This window comes from Puma concolor, chromosome B1 (assembly GCF_028749965.1).
Source record: "Puma concolor isolate L17-30 chromosome B1, mPumCon1.1.hap2, whole genome shotgun sequence".
Taxonomy (NCBI): domain Eukaryota; kingdom Metazoa; phylum Chordata; class Mammalia; order Carnivora; family Felidae; genus Puma; species Puma concolor.
The window spans coordinates 200,834,740-200,849,328 of record NC_141670.1 but is presented as its reverse complement, the minus strand read 5'-3'; the positions used below and the strand labels follow the sequence as shown (position 1 = coordinate 200,849,328).

At 49.4% G+C, this 14,589-nt stretch overlaps 1 protein-coding gene across 1 annotated transcript in view; it reads right to left on the bottom strand.

Annotated features, from left to right (window-relative positions):
- Positions 1-5,860, bottom strand: part of SLC2A9 (solute carrier family 2 member 9) — a 262,594-nt gene extending 256,734 nt beyond the window's left edge. Inside the window, exon 1 of the mRNA XM_025921820.2 lies at positions 5,621-5,860. The gene's annotated coding sequence lies outside the window, so the exon portion shown is untranslated. The remainder of the gene's footprint in view (positions 1-5,620) is intronic.
- Between the last annotated feature and the right edge of the window lie 8,729 nt (positions 5,861-14,589).

Below are 14,589 nucleotides of genomic sequence, written 5' to 3'. Positions count from 1 at the left end.
CCTGGTTTGCGTCCTTCCGGGTGTCTGTCACCCTTTACGATCATTCTGTCTGTCGCCTGATGTTTGCTATCTCCCCCAAGCGGGGACTGTGTGTCTGTCCCTGTCAGCGTACCCCCAACAGTCAGCGTGGTGGCTGACTCATAGAAAGGGCCCAACAAAAGCTCATTGACTTAGCGCTAAAGGCGCATTAACGGCCAGCTGGACTATTATGACTGGAGTGCGTTCGTGCGCAGCACTTAGGTACGGACAGCACCAGTCCACACCGTGAGAATCAAGCACTTATACCCACGTTTCCAAAACACCAGTTCGTGAAGTCAAACACAGTCGTGGTAAGTGCGGCGCCAGAGGGCAGAGGAAGGACAGGCAATCTGCCAGGCGAGGACCCCACATTGAGACGAAATTCTTGCCTGGGTCTGCTCCCATCCGCTGCCTGGAAATCACCGGCAGGGCAATTTCATCCGGAGGTTGGAGCAGCACTGAGAGCAGAGCCAAGGTCCTCAGCCAGGAAATTATATCCTGATTCCTCCCGTGAAAATTGTCCACTCGGAAGCCCGGGAAGGATGCAGGGGAACCCACCCCATCAGCCCGTCCGATTAATGTCTGACAACCTCTCCGGTCCCAATGCTTACCTCCCACAATGCTTCATGATTACCTCTTTTCCTTCTCCTGTCTCCCCGTATTTAAATGCACGTGCATAAAAATCAAAGACGAGCTACTTCCTGGGGCCAGGCTGCAAGGGCTCCCGAGAGACCCAGGAGGCTGCAAGGGCTCCCGAGAGCTGGGACTCCATTTGCAAGGTCAGTCATAACGTGGGTCCGTTCTTCCGCTGGGTTTTGGTGGGAGAGCAAGACAGGAACACAGGGAAAGAAATCAAATTTTAGAGGCTTCCCCTCTTTTGTCTGGTGCTATTTTCTCCCAGTTCTGACTTTTAACATTTCATTAAAAAAGCCATTTTGGGGGCGCCTGGGTGGCGCAGTCGGTTAAGCGTCCGACTTCAGCCAGGTCACGATCTCGCGGTCCGTGAGTTCGAGCCCCGCGTCAGGCTCTGGGCTGATGGCTCAGAGCCTGGAGCCTGTTTCCGATTCTGTGTCTCCCTCTCTCTCTGCCCCTCCCCCGTTCATGCTCTGTCTCTCTCTGTCCCAAAAATAAATAAACGTTGAAAAAAAAAAAAAATATATAAAAAAAAAAAAAAAAGCCATTTTGATCTTCTAAGAGTCAAGATTAAAAAAACAAAAACAAAAACAAACTACATCTTTCTTGTAAGAAATGGCTGCATTGACTGAAACCCATGTGGGGGATTTGATAAGGGACAGCAGCAGTGTTCCTTCCTGTTTTTGTAAAGAAGAAAGCAGGAAACCCAAGAAGGCGAATTGGACCCTTTGTCTGCGGTCATGAGGGAAGCCCGGGGCCAAGGCCAGCTGCGCTCAGGCCCCTACGTCCCTGGCCCTCGACGTGCAGGGAAGGCGGGGTGGTGACGGCCACCTGCCAGGCACCCTGTATGCCTGAGCTCATGTCACCCAGTCCCCAAGCACTCTGCAAGGGCACCATCCAGAGCCCGTGTCTGAGCAAGGAAAGCCTGAGGACGGTGTCGAGGTCAGACGCGGGCTGAGATGAAGTGAGACTCTAAGTCAGATCTGTCGGTGCCAAAGCCTGGGGGCTGCCTCTCCCCGATGTCTTTCCCTCCCCTGTTCAAGCATCCAGAGCCTCACATGTCTTTCCCGGCGAGGGCCCTGACTGGACTTTCTGGGCCCACGTCAATCAGCTGAACTCACCCGGTCTCCTTGCCAGGGCCCAGAGTCTCAGCCCTCCTCTTCTTCCCTCTTAGTTTTGTTTTGTTTTTTTAACGCTTATTTATTTGAGAGAGAAACAGAGCACAAGCAGGGGAGGGTCAGAGAGAGGGGGAGACACGGAATCCGAGGCAGGCTCCAGGCTCCGAGCTGTCAGCCCAGAGCCCGACGCGCGGCTCGAACCCACGAACCGTGAGATCGTGACCTGAGCCGAAGTCGGATGCTTCACTGACTGACCCACCCAGGCGCCCCAGCCTTTTCTTCCCTCTTAAATGCAGCCACCACCCTCCCTCCAACATTCGTTCCTTGGGGATCCTCTAGCCACCCCAATGGACCCACGCGTGGAACACAGCATCCCACACTCATTCCAGGACCTTGGGCCCTGACCCCTCGAGGGAACACGTGAGCCGTGCAACAACAACGACACGTTGATGACAGTCATCTGTTGACTACCTTGCAGATGTTATACCTCATAACAACCGCGGGAGGGAACGCCGTCTCAATCCACCGCAGACACCAAGGAAGCCAAGGCCCAGGGTGGTTCACTGATCCATCCAGAATGAAGTTAGCCAGAAGAGCAGGGGCCACGCCAGGCTAGGGGTTCTGCACGGCCTCCCAGACTAAGTCCAGCTTCCCGGAAGTGTGGAGCCTGGACTCAGCCTGGGTTTATAGTCCAGCTGTGTGACCTTGGGAAAGTTACCCAACCTCTCTGGTTTCTGTTCCTTCATCGGTAAAGCGGAGATGATAAACATCCTACCTGCTTCGTGGGGTTGCTGTAGGGTTACCTGACACAGACGTAACATCCTTAGTGTCGTGCTTGGCAACTGGGCTTAATATATGCCACTGGTTATTTTTCTTCTAGGAATTTGTATTCCGCAAAACGTCATGGACGGTTGGGTAAGAATCTTAACTGAAGTCGGAATGCTAGAAAGTCAGGGGCGCCTGGGTGGCTCAGTCGGTTAAGCGTCCGGCTCTTGGTGTCAGCTTAGGTCATAATCTCATGGTTTGTGAGATCGAGCCCTGCGTTGGTCTCTGCACTGACAGTGTGGAGCCTGCCTGGGATTCTCTCTCTCTCAATCTCTCTCTGCCCCTCCCTGCTCGCATTATCTCCCTTTCTCAATAAATAAATAAGAGAGAGAGGGAGACACAGAATCTGAAGCAGGCTCCAGGCTCTGAGCTGACAGCACAGAGCCCGATGCGGGGCTCGAACCCACAAACCTTGAGATCATGAGCTGAGCTGAAGTTGGATGCTTAACCGACTGAGCCACCCAGTACATTTAACCAGAGAAAGTTTGCCCCGGCCACCTCCCCACCTCCAGGGCGGTGGGTGCCCAAGCCCACATCCCCACCGACACTGAGCATCGCCCACTGAGAAAGCATCGCCCCAAGCGGCTAGACCTTCCTGTGCCTCACGCACGAGGGCCTCGACTCAGCAGTGAGTCAACCCCGTGCTCCCAGCACGACCTAACGGGTGCGCTGATTTCACAGGCAAGCCTCTGGGAATTAGCCCCAGCGGCATCTTCTCAAAGCATTGGTCAGGCTTCCTGTTTTCCACGTCTGTGATTTGCCCATCAAGATCCTTTGCCATAGTCGTTCCGTTTCCATAGTCGTTTCCATAGTCCATTTCCATAGTCGTTCCTGTCTTTCTTGGTAATTTCCAGAGAAGTCCCTTGTGCATTGTGGGTATACAGCTGGCCCTTAAACAACACAGGTTTGAACTGTGCGAGTGGACTTCTATGGCGCTGGGTATTTTCTCTTCCTTGTGAATTTCTTAGTAACATTTCTCTAGCTTACTTTGTTGTAAGAATATAGCATAAAACACATATAACATGTAAAATATGGGCTATTTATGAATCCATCGGTCTTCCCGTCAACAGTAGCCTATCAGTAGTTAAACTGGGGGGAGGGAGTCAAAAATCATACATGGATTTTCGACTGTGTAGACGGGTTTGCTCCCCAAAGGTGCCCGTGGTCATGTCAGTTTCAGATATTACAAATACTCTGTTGCAATCTGTCATCTATGAATTTGTCCCTGGTGACCTCCCATGCAACAGACATCCTCTGTTTTGACGTGATCTCACTCGTCAGTTCACCAAGTAGATATCAGCTTGTTGGGATGCCTCTCAACAGAGGAGCCCCCAGCATGGACCGGAACATTCCAGAAGCGGTACGAGCAGTGCAGTGAGAGTCTGGGTGACTGAATCTGAGTAAGTGCAGAATGGCGTTGCCGCCGATCTCCGTTTTACACCAACTCGCTGGCTTCTGTCCGCACCTTCAGACTGCTGAGGTTGTTCAATTCTGATCCAGAAACTGCACAGCACGGTGTCATCACGGCACGCTGATAATCATACACGCTGTGGTTTGGTTGACATCTGATAGGTGGAGGGAGATCAAGGAGAGCCACATTCCATGCTGTGTCCTGCAGAGACCCCCTGTCCTACAGAGATCGTACCCTGTACGACGACTGTACCCCGTACTTGCCTTGTGACCCTGGCCACTCCCCTTCTCTGAGCCTCCTCTCTGTTGACTACAGCAATGATAGTGGCACCTGTATCGCAAGCTGCCGTGAGTCGCAAGTGTGTTACTCCACGGAAAGAGGTGAGAACAGGGCCCGGGGCACAGAGAAGATACAGTACGAATGTTTTTTGCCATGATTGCTAGTATTATGGAAGAATTACAATGCTCCTGTTTAAGGGATATTGAAATGGAGTCTCAAAGAGTTGAAATAACTTGTCCCCACCACCCTGCCAAAGAAAACAGAGTCAAGGCTGCGTGCTCTTTCCACGGACCCCGCGGCTCACCCCAATTCCCTCCCAGAATATCTAGGTGCGCTGAAATCTGCCTCTGTCTGTCCCTCGCTGGGCTTTGTGTTTGGCATCTAAGGGCAGCGAGGATCAAGGCTACCTCTGCTCCCCGGGACAGACACTCACACGTTTGAAGAGGGTGCACATGCACTCCTGACCCAAGGACCTCTTCTCCCGGTTCACTGACCCCTTCCCTTAAAGTGCCCTGTGGCCGACCACCGACGTGTGTGTCCCACCTGCTTCTGCTGCCCTCGGTCACGTGTGCTGGTTGCCTTCCATCTCGGTGTGGCCCTGCTTTGCTGTGACTTTTTGTTTGTTTGTTTTTAATGCTGTCCTGGAAACATGCTCTGGGGTGTAAAACCCATAGGAGAGTAGCATCTGTGTGTGTGTGGGGGGGTGCTATTTATTTTTATTTATTTATTTTGAGAGAGAGCGAGAGCACAAGTGGGGGTTGGAACGGAGACAGAGGGAGAGAGAATCCCACCCAGGTTCTACGCTGTTAGGTGCGGAGCCCGACGAGGGGCTCAAACCCACCAACTGTGAGATCATGACCTGACCTGAAATCAAGAGCCTGACGCTGAACCAACCGAGCCACCCGGGTGCCCCACACCCGGGGGTTTTCTAAAGGACGCTTGACTTTCTCAGTCATGCTACTGTATCACCCCACTGGCCTCACGCGACCACCTTCGCCGTCTTACTTTCCTCCTTTTACAGGTGACAGAACTGAAGTGTCATTAATTTATCACCAATTCACCCTTTTCCACATCTTCGTGAACACTTTAAGAAACCTCCTTGAGGGCTGTCTACATGCAGACTTGTGTTCAGGACATGACGCCCAGCCGCTCCCCCCCGCCACGTACCCCAGTTCCTGAGAATTCAGGATGGGACGCCGTGTGCACACTTCAGTCCGCACCGTAGGGAGAGAAGCCCAGAACTCTGGCCCCCCGCTCTGCCCACTGGGCCCCCGCCCCCCCGATATTTAAAACAACAACATGAGCTGCAGCCACAAAACACAAGACGGCTACTCACCACCTCCGGTCTTGGGCTCAGACCTTGGGGAGAGCTTCTGAGCTCACGGCCACTTAGGAACTAATTGGAGCCACATGATGGCCTTGAGATTCCTGCTGGCTGGACAGCCAGTCCTACCTCCCCGGTAGGGCTGGTCTCTCAAGAGTTTCCGTGAAGTCCCGTGGCTTTTTCAGCACTAGCTGCCCCCAGGCTGTTTGTCCGATCTGCTGACTGGATTCCTGTTGCCTCTTCAGAGCTCCTTCCCGATCTGACCACAATCCTCCTCCTTTCAAGGGGTGAGATGTTAATTTCCTTAATGACTCACTATTGCCCCACTCCAGTCCGGTTTCGCAAACAATGGCACTGTTACATTTTAACGATAATTCCATGCATTTCAGGATGTTTAGTAGCATCCCCGGCCCCTCTGCCCACTTGATGCCTCCTATCGCTCTTACACCCCTAGCCCCAGGCCCAGTCCCTCATCCTCCACCCCCTTGAGACAACAAAAAAGTCTCCAGACATTTGCCAGATGTCTCCCAGGGTTATTTCTGTCTTTATGCCACCATTTCAACTGGATCCGGTGATCCGTATCACTCTCCCCATGCCTCTGCCATCACCCATTCTCTAGTTGTAGAAAACAAAAGTGGGGTGCTTTATTTATGATTGTGTTCAACAAGAGGTCAACCAGAGAGAGAGAGAGAGAGAGAGAGAGAGAGAGAGAGATTATTTTAAGGAATTGGCTCATATGATTGATGGAGGTACATGTCTAAAATCTGCAGGGCAGCCCAGCACGCTGCAGACCCAGAGAAGAGTTGAAGTCCAAGTCCAAAGACTGTCTGCTGCAGAGTTCCTTCGTGCTCAAAGGAGGTCAGTCTTTTCCCTCTGAAAGCCTTCAATTGATTAGATGGTCCCCAGCATTATGGAGGGCAATCAGCTTTATGCAAGGTCTACTCTGATTGAGATGTTAATCTCCTTCAGAAAACCCCTTCCTAGAAACATCCAGGACAATGGTTGACTACATATCTTGGCACGGTGGCTCAGCGAAGTTGGCACGTAAAATTAATCAGCATAGTCAGCAAGGATGAATTAATGTATGGCAAAGAAAGGGAGGATGTACTTGAACTCATCTGGAATGTGGGCTTCCATGATTATTGTCTGAAATGTCAGTGCCACACCGGGGCCATCAGTGATTCTCAACCCTGGCCGTTACAATCACCTAGGCAGCCTTGAAAGGATGCAGATGTCAGGGGCGCCTGGGGGGCTCAGTCAGTTAAGCATCCGACTTCCACTCCTGTCATGATCTTGCAGTTCGTGAGTTCGAGCCCCATAACGGGCTCTGTGCTGACAGCTCAGAGCCTGGAGCCTGCTTCGGATTCTGTGTCTCCCTCTCTCTCTGCCCCTCCCTCACTCATGCTCTGTCTCTCTCTGTCTCAGAAATAAATAAACATTAAAAAAATTTTTTTAATAAAAAAATAATAATAATAAAAAAAGATATTATCTTATCCTCACAATTACCCAATGAGGTAGAGTGTATGATGGCCCCAGGCTATACGTGAGGAAACCGAGGCACAGAGAGGTAAGTGACTTGCCCAAGAAAGTTGCTGACAGTCTTGAGTTCATCTGACTCTGAAGGTTAACATTTTTTTTAAGTTTATTTATTTATTTTGAGAGAGACACTGAGAGGGTGTAAGTGGGGGAGGGGCAGAGAGAGAGGGGGACAGAGGATCCAAAGCGGGCTCTGTGCTGACAGCAGAGAGCCTGATACAGGGCTCGAACTCACGAACCACGAGGTCATGCCCTGAGCCGAAACCAAGAGTCAGATGCTTACCCCACCAAGCCACCCAGGCACCCCTGAAGGTTAAGGGTTTTTAGGAACTTTGCTTCCAAGAGACTTAGATCAGGATTACAGCCACTGGAAAAGAGGAGGCAAAAATGCCAGGATTCCTGGATGTCACCATCGTGTACCTAGAGAACCTAAGAAAATAGAAATCGAAATGAATATGAGAACATAGTCATTAGCCATTTCACAAAGGCTTTTGTTTAAAAACAAAGTCACTTGACAAAAATGTTGGTGCATGTCCAAAATTCAGTCATGTTCCTGGTGAGTAGCAGGGACAGAAATCATATTTAAAACAGGAAGCAGAGGGGCGCCTGGGTGGCGCAGTCAGTTAGGCGTCCGACTTCAGCCAGGTCACGATGTCGCGGTCCGTGAGTTCGAGCCCCGCGTCGGGCTCTGGGCTGATGGCTCGGAGCCTGGAGCCTGTTTCCGATTCTGTGTCTCCCTCTCTCTCTGCCCCTCCCCCGTTCATGCTCTGTCTCTCTCTGTCCCAAAAATAAATAAACGTTGAAAAAAAAAATTAAAAAAAAAAAAATAAAACAGGAAGCAGAAATCATATTTAAAAAAGAAGATCCCATTCATAACAGCAACAAAACCATGAAATACCTGAGAATACATTTAGCACGAGGGGTGAGGTAGGTTAATGAACACAGCTACCAAATTTTATTCAGGGATATTAGAGAAGATTCGACCTTCGGAGAGATGGTCTGTGCCCATGGTAGGTACTGTAAAAATGCCACTTCTCTTCAAATTAGTCAGAGGTTAAAACAATTTTCTTGTTTTCAAATAAAAATTAGGCATTGACGTAATTTTGAAGCAATTCAAAAATTCTCAGGTCTAAGACAGAGTGCCTTCTGAGTTCCCAGCAACTTCTAGTATCTCAAAAGGAAAAGTCAGCCCTCCTGAGCTCTTGAATCACTTCCAGACTTCCTTTTAGATTCAGTTACCTAAGGCCATGAGATTCTTTTTGCTTGGCTATCCCTGGGCGCACTCAGATCCAAACTGATTTATCAAAAAAATGGCTTTACAGTTTTTAAAATCTTAAATTGCGAAACATATTATAAGGTTACAAATATTATACACACACCCACACTTTAACAAATAGTTAAATGTCTACCTGTGTACCATTTGGGGCCGACAGACTCTTAAGGGGGCCCCATGATCCGGCTTTCATGTGCTCGTGTGACCCCTCCCCCTGAGCATGGGTAGAACCTGCGACCTGGTTCTGGACGTAGAGAATATAGCAAGAGTGATGGGGTGTACGGGATTGCATGTGTGTGATTATGTTACATAAGATGGTAACCTCCATAGAATGATGTGTTGTGAGCTGCCCTTCGGAGCTGGCCACAAGGCCGAGAACTGGGGACAGCCTCCAGCGCATACCCAGAGAGACGCCGAGGCCCTCAGCCCAGCAGCTTTCAGGAATCTGAGGGTTGAGCAAGGGAGGAGACCCTTCTCCAGTAGAGCCTCAAATGAGACCACAGCCCCAATCGACACCATGATTGTAGCCCCACAGAGGACACAGCTAAGCTTTGCCCAGACTCCAGGCCTACAGAATCATGAGATAACAGGCATATATGTTTTTAAGCTGCTAAATTCGGGAAAATATTGTTATTACCAATAGATAGCTAATGTGCTACCACACAAGTGAAGCAATAGAATATGTCCAATGCTTTAGAGGCCCCATGTGCCTTTCCTAACACATTACTTCCCTCCTCCCAAGAAGAAAGCACTATCCTAATTTTTCTGTTGATCATTCCTTTGCCTTCCTTTGTAGATTTACTATCTATGTAAGTATCAGTAAATAGGATATGTTTGGGGGCACCTGGGTGGCTCAGTTGGTTGAGTGTCTGACTTTGGCTCAGGTCATGATCTCGCAGTTCGTGGGTTCGAGCCCCGCGTCGGGCTCTGTGCTGACAGCTTGGAGCCTGGAGCCTGCTTCGAGTTCTGTGTCTCCCCCTCTCTCTCTGCCCCTCCCCAACTCCTGCTCTGTCTCTCTCTCTCTCTCTCTCAAAATTAAATAAACATTAAAAAAAAAAGTGAAATACAACACAGAAGAACCTAAAGGTAAATATTCCTCTGATTTGAGAATAAATTTCCCAAGATTGTTTTAGCTTAGAAGCAATAAAAAATCATGACATTTATTGATAAATTTGACTGCATAAAGATTAAACTCTTTTTACCAGAAAGCAACCTAAATGAAGTTGGAAGACAAAAAATAACCCATGAATATGAAACAGTATCAACTTCTTGAGATATGTCAGGAGCTCACACTGACGCTCCAAAGGCTAGAGATTCATATAAGGAAAAGCAAAAATAATGAGTCTATCAGAAATGGTCAACGTCATGAGTGCAAATGGAATTGCAGTGCCATATTGGCAAAATTGGAGTGATGGTTCCCAAAGTTGGTGAGGGGTGGAGGGAGACAGGCGTCCCCTCACTGTTGGGAGCGATGCAAATGAAAAGAATGTTTCTGGGGAGCAGTGTGGACAAATCGTTCCTGTATCTTGAAAATGTGCATAGTCTTTGTTATAGTTATCCCATTTGTGACCATTTGTCCCGAGCGAGAATCACAAATGCGATGACTGATGTTAAAACACGTTCATCAAGACATCTCCACTGGCAAAGATGGAAACAGAGTGAATATCAGGGGAATCACGAAACAAATTATGGTATATCCATCCACTTGTCCGATACGATGCAGATATTAAGGAGTGTTTACTTACAGCCTTTAATGACAAAGATGAATTCTTATGGCTGTATGTTAAACAAAAACAGCACTGGAATCCTCATGATAGACTCTTCCCGCCAAAGAGACGGCAGGTTTTTGGTGGGGTTGGACACATCAGGGTCAGATCCCAGCGACACTACCAATTTGCTGTGTACCTTTGCAAAGTTGCTTCATCCTTTGGAGCCTCAGATCTGCTCAGAGCATTGCTTTAAGGATCGAATGAGATCACATAAACAAGATAGCCCTGCGTATTCTAGGTCCTTCAGAAATGTCCTGCTGCCTCTTGTTAATAACACAGAACATGGGGTTTATGTGGCAGGCAGAGGGAAGAGGAAAGGATACCAAATCACGTATAGACTGATTATGAGTTTAAAATACATCTTTCTCCACTAAGAGAAGGGTGGAAACAGTTGGTGTCAGTGTTCCATTTTTAAGGAAAAGTGGAAAAGAGTTGCCCGTCTGCATTTCCAGGAGAGTGGGGCTTCTGTCCTGGGTGGAGCCTGTGACAGTCTTGGGTTCACAGGACCCCAGCACCCGATTTTCAGGTGAGAAATCTCTTACCAGTCTTACTCCCTAACACTCGACCTCTGAAAAAAATCTTGTAATGCTCTAACCCAGATGGGAAATGGGGTCTGGTGTGTGACCAGCCTGCCATGCTGGTCGTCAACTTTTGCTGTGCATCAACACCAGCAAACACACAAAATGCAGATTACCAGGGTCCGCACCGAGAGATTCAGATTTGGTAGGTCTGGAACGAGGCTGAGAAGTGCGTGTGTGTGTGCGTGCGTGCGTGCATGTGTGTGTGTGTGTGTGAAACATATTAAAGTTTGTCACTCGTAAGCATGAGCTCAATGCACATGTATACACCTGTGCATGTAGGGTATATGTGCATATGTGCTATATATGTACCGTGGTATACATATGGTATACTACGTACAGATAATACACCAACGTATATACCTGCATGTATACGTTTTTTCACATGTGTATATACGTGTCTAACCACCATTCATATCCAGATATAGAACAGTTCCAAAATCCCATACACCCCCTCCCTTCAATAATCCCTACCCTCATGCTGGGTAACCATTATACTGTCAACATAGATGAGCTTAGTCCATTCTTCTTTTTAAAAAAAATTTTTTTAAATGTTTATTTATTTTTGAGACAGAGAAAGACAGAGCATGAACAGGGGAGGGGCACAGAGAGAGGGAGACACAGAATCCGAAGCAGCTCCAGGCTCTGAGCTGTCAGCACAGAGACCGACACAGGGCTCGAACTCATGGACCTTGAGATCATGACCTGAGCCGAAGTCGGATGCTTAACCGACTGAGCCACCCAGGCGCCTCGAGCTTAGTTTGTTCTTAAATTTCATATAAAGGAAACCATCTCATATTCACTCCTTTGCGCCTCGTTTCTCCTGCTCCACGGTATGTTTACAAGATGGATTCCAGGTCGTTCCCCGGAAAGGTAGTCGGTTCACTTTCATCGCCCAGGGTGGACAAGCCACAATGAGTCCCTCCATTCTTCTGTGGGTGGGCACCCAAGGCTTGAGGCTCTTTGGAAGAGTGCTGCTCCAGTGTTCTTACCCGTGTCTTTTGCGGGACGTAGACTCCCATCCTCTTGTTCATACTTGGGCGTGGGATCGATGGGCTGCCAAGGCAAGATGCGTCTAATGCCAGTAGACGTTACCACACAGTAGAAATCCATGTTTGTATAAAGAGTTTTGACGCAGGTGGTCTTGGACCACACTTTGAGAAACCCTACTTAGCCACAAGCCCCATTACGCGAGCAAACACATTCCTTTGAGTTGACCCTTTCTTGGGGTGCAAGTGGGGGCAAGCTTGTTAACACTGAGATGCCAGCTAAGTGATTTGGGGAAGGGGGGAGAAATGCAAAATTAAATTTCTACCATCCCTTAGCACCTCTTTGGAACAAATGTTTGCAATTTACCGCTTGTGCCCCAGAACTTCGAGAAGCTGAGAGCGGCGAAGCTTTGATGGGGGGGTAGGAAGGCGAGAAGCCAGGCCACTGTGCCCCATCAACCAAGCCCTAGCTTACCCCGACCACGAGCCAGAGTAATGTCCACTTAATTGCTGGTAAAAAGGGATACGCTTGGGACCTTGGGTTGTCCCTACGAGGAACAACTGTCCCTTCCACTCACCTTAAGCTAATTGCAAAGCCATTTCCCCATGCTCCTGACAAAGGAGGTGGCTTGCAGGAGGTGAGACAGATGGCCTTCCTCCTGCTGTGCCCAGCAGGTCTGACAATAAAGGCCGGTTATAGGAAAACTGGCTCTTTTAGCCAACTCTGGCCATTTCAGCACAGACTCAGCCAGCTTGTCTGAGGTCAGAAGGCCAGGAGGCAGGGCTTCGTGTTGGCACACTGGCAGGGGTGTGGGAAGGAGGGCCTGCCTGTCCTGCTGGCCAATGCCCTGCTTCCCCGGTCTCTCAGCCAGGAGCCGGTCACCCTCCCGGATTCCGGTGACCTCAGCAGGCTGGCTCAGCCGTGGCCTAGGTGTGATCTCAAGCTGCTCTCTGCTGTTTTCAGCGGAGCACTGCAATCAAGGGCCGCAGAGACCAGAGACACAAGCAGGTCTTCTCCAGAAATGGGAGAATGGCTTCCACTTGGAGGCAGGCGGGGGGACGGAGACGTGGGTTTAGCAAAAGAGCCGGGGCTCTATCCACGCAAGGTGGGTGGTAACCCCCACCCACCCCACCCGCCGGGCTGGGCCTCACGTCCCTCCCTCGGGCCCCACAGCTCCCTGTGTGTCGTCTACCAGAGGACTCCTCCCTCACACTCTCTCCCACTTCTCTAGAAACCCAGTGAAACAGGACAAACCGTGTCTGGCTTCCCTCAAAGCTGAGTATGTCCCCAAAGCTGGATGTGTTGCCTGGTACGTAATGATGGATGAATATTTAGTTGAATACACGAATGGATAAATAATTGAGCGGACTTTGAACGAAAAGGAAGAAGTCCAATATCTCATTTGTGCTCTCTTTAAGAGAATTAAGCCACTAGGATCACGGAGTTATAAAGCTCTTCTGCCCACAACAACAACAACAACAACAACAACAGATCCCTGGCTCTTTCAAAATGAAATCCCTAGCTCTTGTCGGAACTGGCAGGGACTGGAAATACTTGGGATCATCACCACCGAAGTAGGAAGCTACCGGGATCTAGGGTGTAGAGGCCACAAACATCACCAAACCTCCCCAGATGGACAGGCTGGTCCAGCCCAATACAGCGGTGTCCCGGGCAAACTGTGAATAATGCCGAGGCCGAGAGGGCGTGATGGGAGTGCGCGGTCTGCTGGACGGCTGGTGTTGACCTTGTGGGTACCAAGTGGAGGCAGCAAATCTAAATCTGCCGGGGAGAAACTTGCTCCAGTCAAAAGCAAGACTGGAAAACTGAAACCAACAACGACCGCTCAGAGATTTTACAAGCGTTATCAGCAGAAGCCAAAGATTTGGTACATCTGTGTGTCAGCAAGTGAATGCGTGCTGTTTCTATAGGACATCCCGGCTAAACCCAGAAGCGTGTTTGCGTCTTGTAGCTAAGGTAACGCACTGATAAAGGCACTTCCCAGACCGAAGATTGTGGGTTTTGGCTTTTTAATTTGGCCAGACCCGGAATACTAGCTTCATCTAGACAGACAGTATTTTGCAACCTTCATCTATTTTCAGTGTTCTTCCCATATGCAATGAGTTGGATGCTATAATGGAAAGGAAAGAAGGCAGGAAGAAGGGAGGGAGGGAGGGAAGGAAGGAAGGAAGGAAGGAAGGAAGGAAGGAAGGAGAGGAGGAAGGAGGGAAGGGAGGAAGGAAAGGGAGAGAGGGGAGGAAGGAAGGAAGAAGGGAGGGAGAGAGGAAAGGAGGGAAGGAAGGAAGGAAGGAAGAAAAGGGAGGGAGGGAGGAAGAAGGAGTGAATTAAAGAAGGTGTTAATAGTCAAAGATAGAAGTTATTCGGGGCACAGGCTCGACCTGCATTCATGCAGCACAGAGGACACCCAGGTGAGCACAAAGGTGGAAGACAAGGCCACTTGTGGCTCTCCTGGAGCAGTCAGAAGTGTGACCTCCCCACTCCCTAGTTTGCTAAAAAAATAACACGTCTCAGACTTACCATCCTCGGGATGCCGGGAAGTCTAACTTATGCCCAGATCATTAGAGAGCAAGTTGATGGTCATAATTCAGTTGCCAGTAAGATGGCATCTGTGTCCACCTGTGAAATGATGCTGCTCCCCAGATGGCCACGCCGATGGTTCCAGCCAGCATTTCTTACAATCTTTTGTGGGGGTGGGAAACAAGGGGATACACAACATGACCTTCGGTGAAGGCTCTACTAGTTTAAGCTAATTTGTTTATTATACAAGAACACAAGTCCTGGATTAAGTTCTTAATAATAGTTCCTTGCATTCTTCCC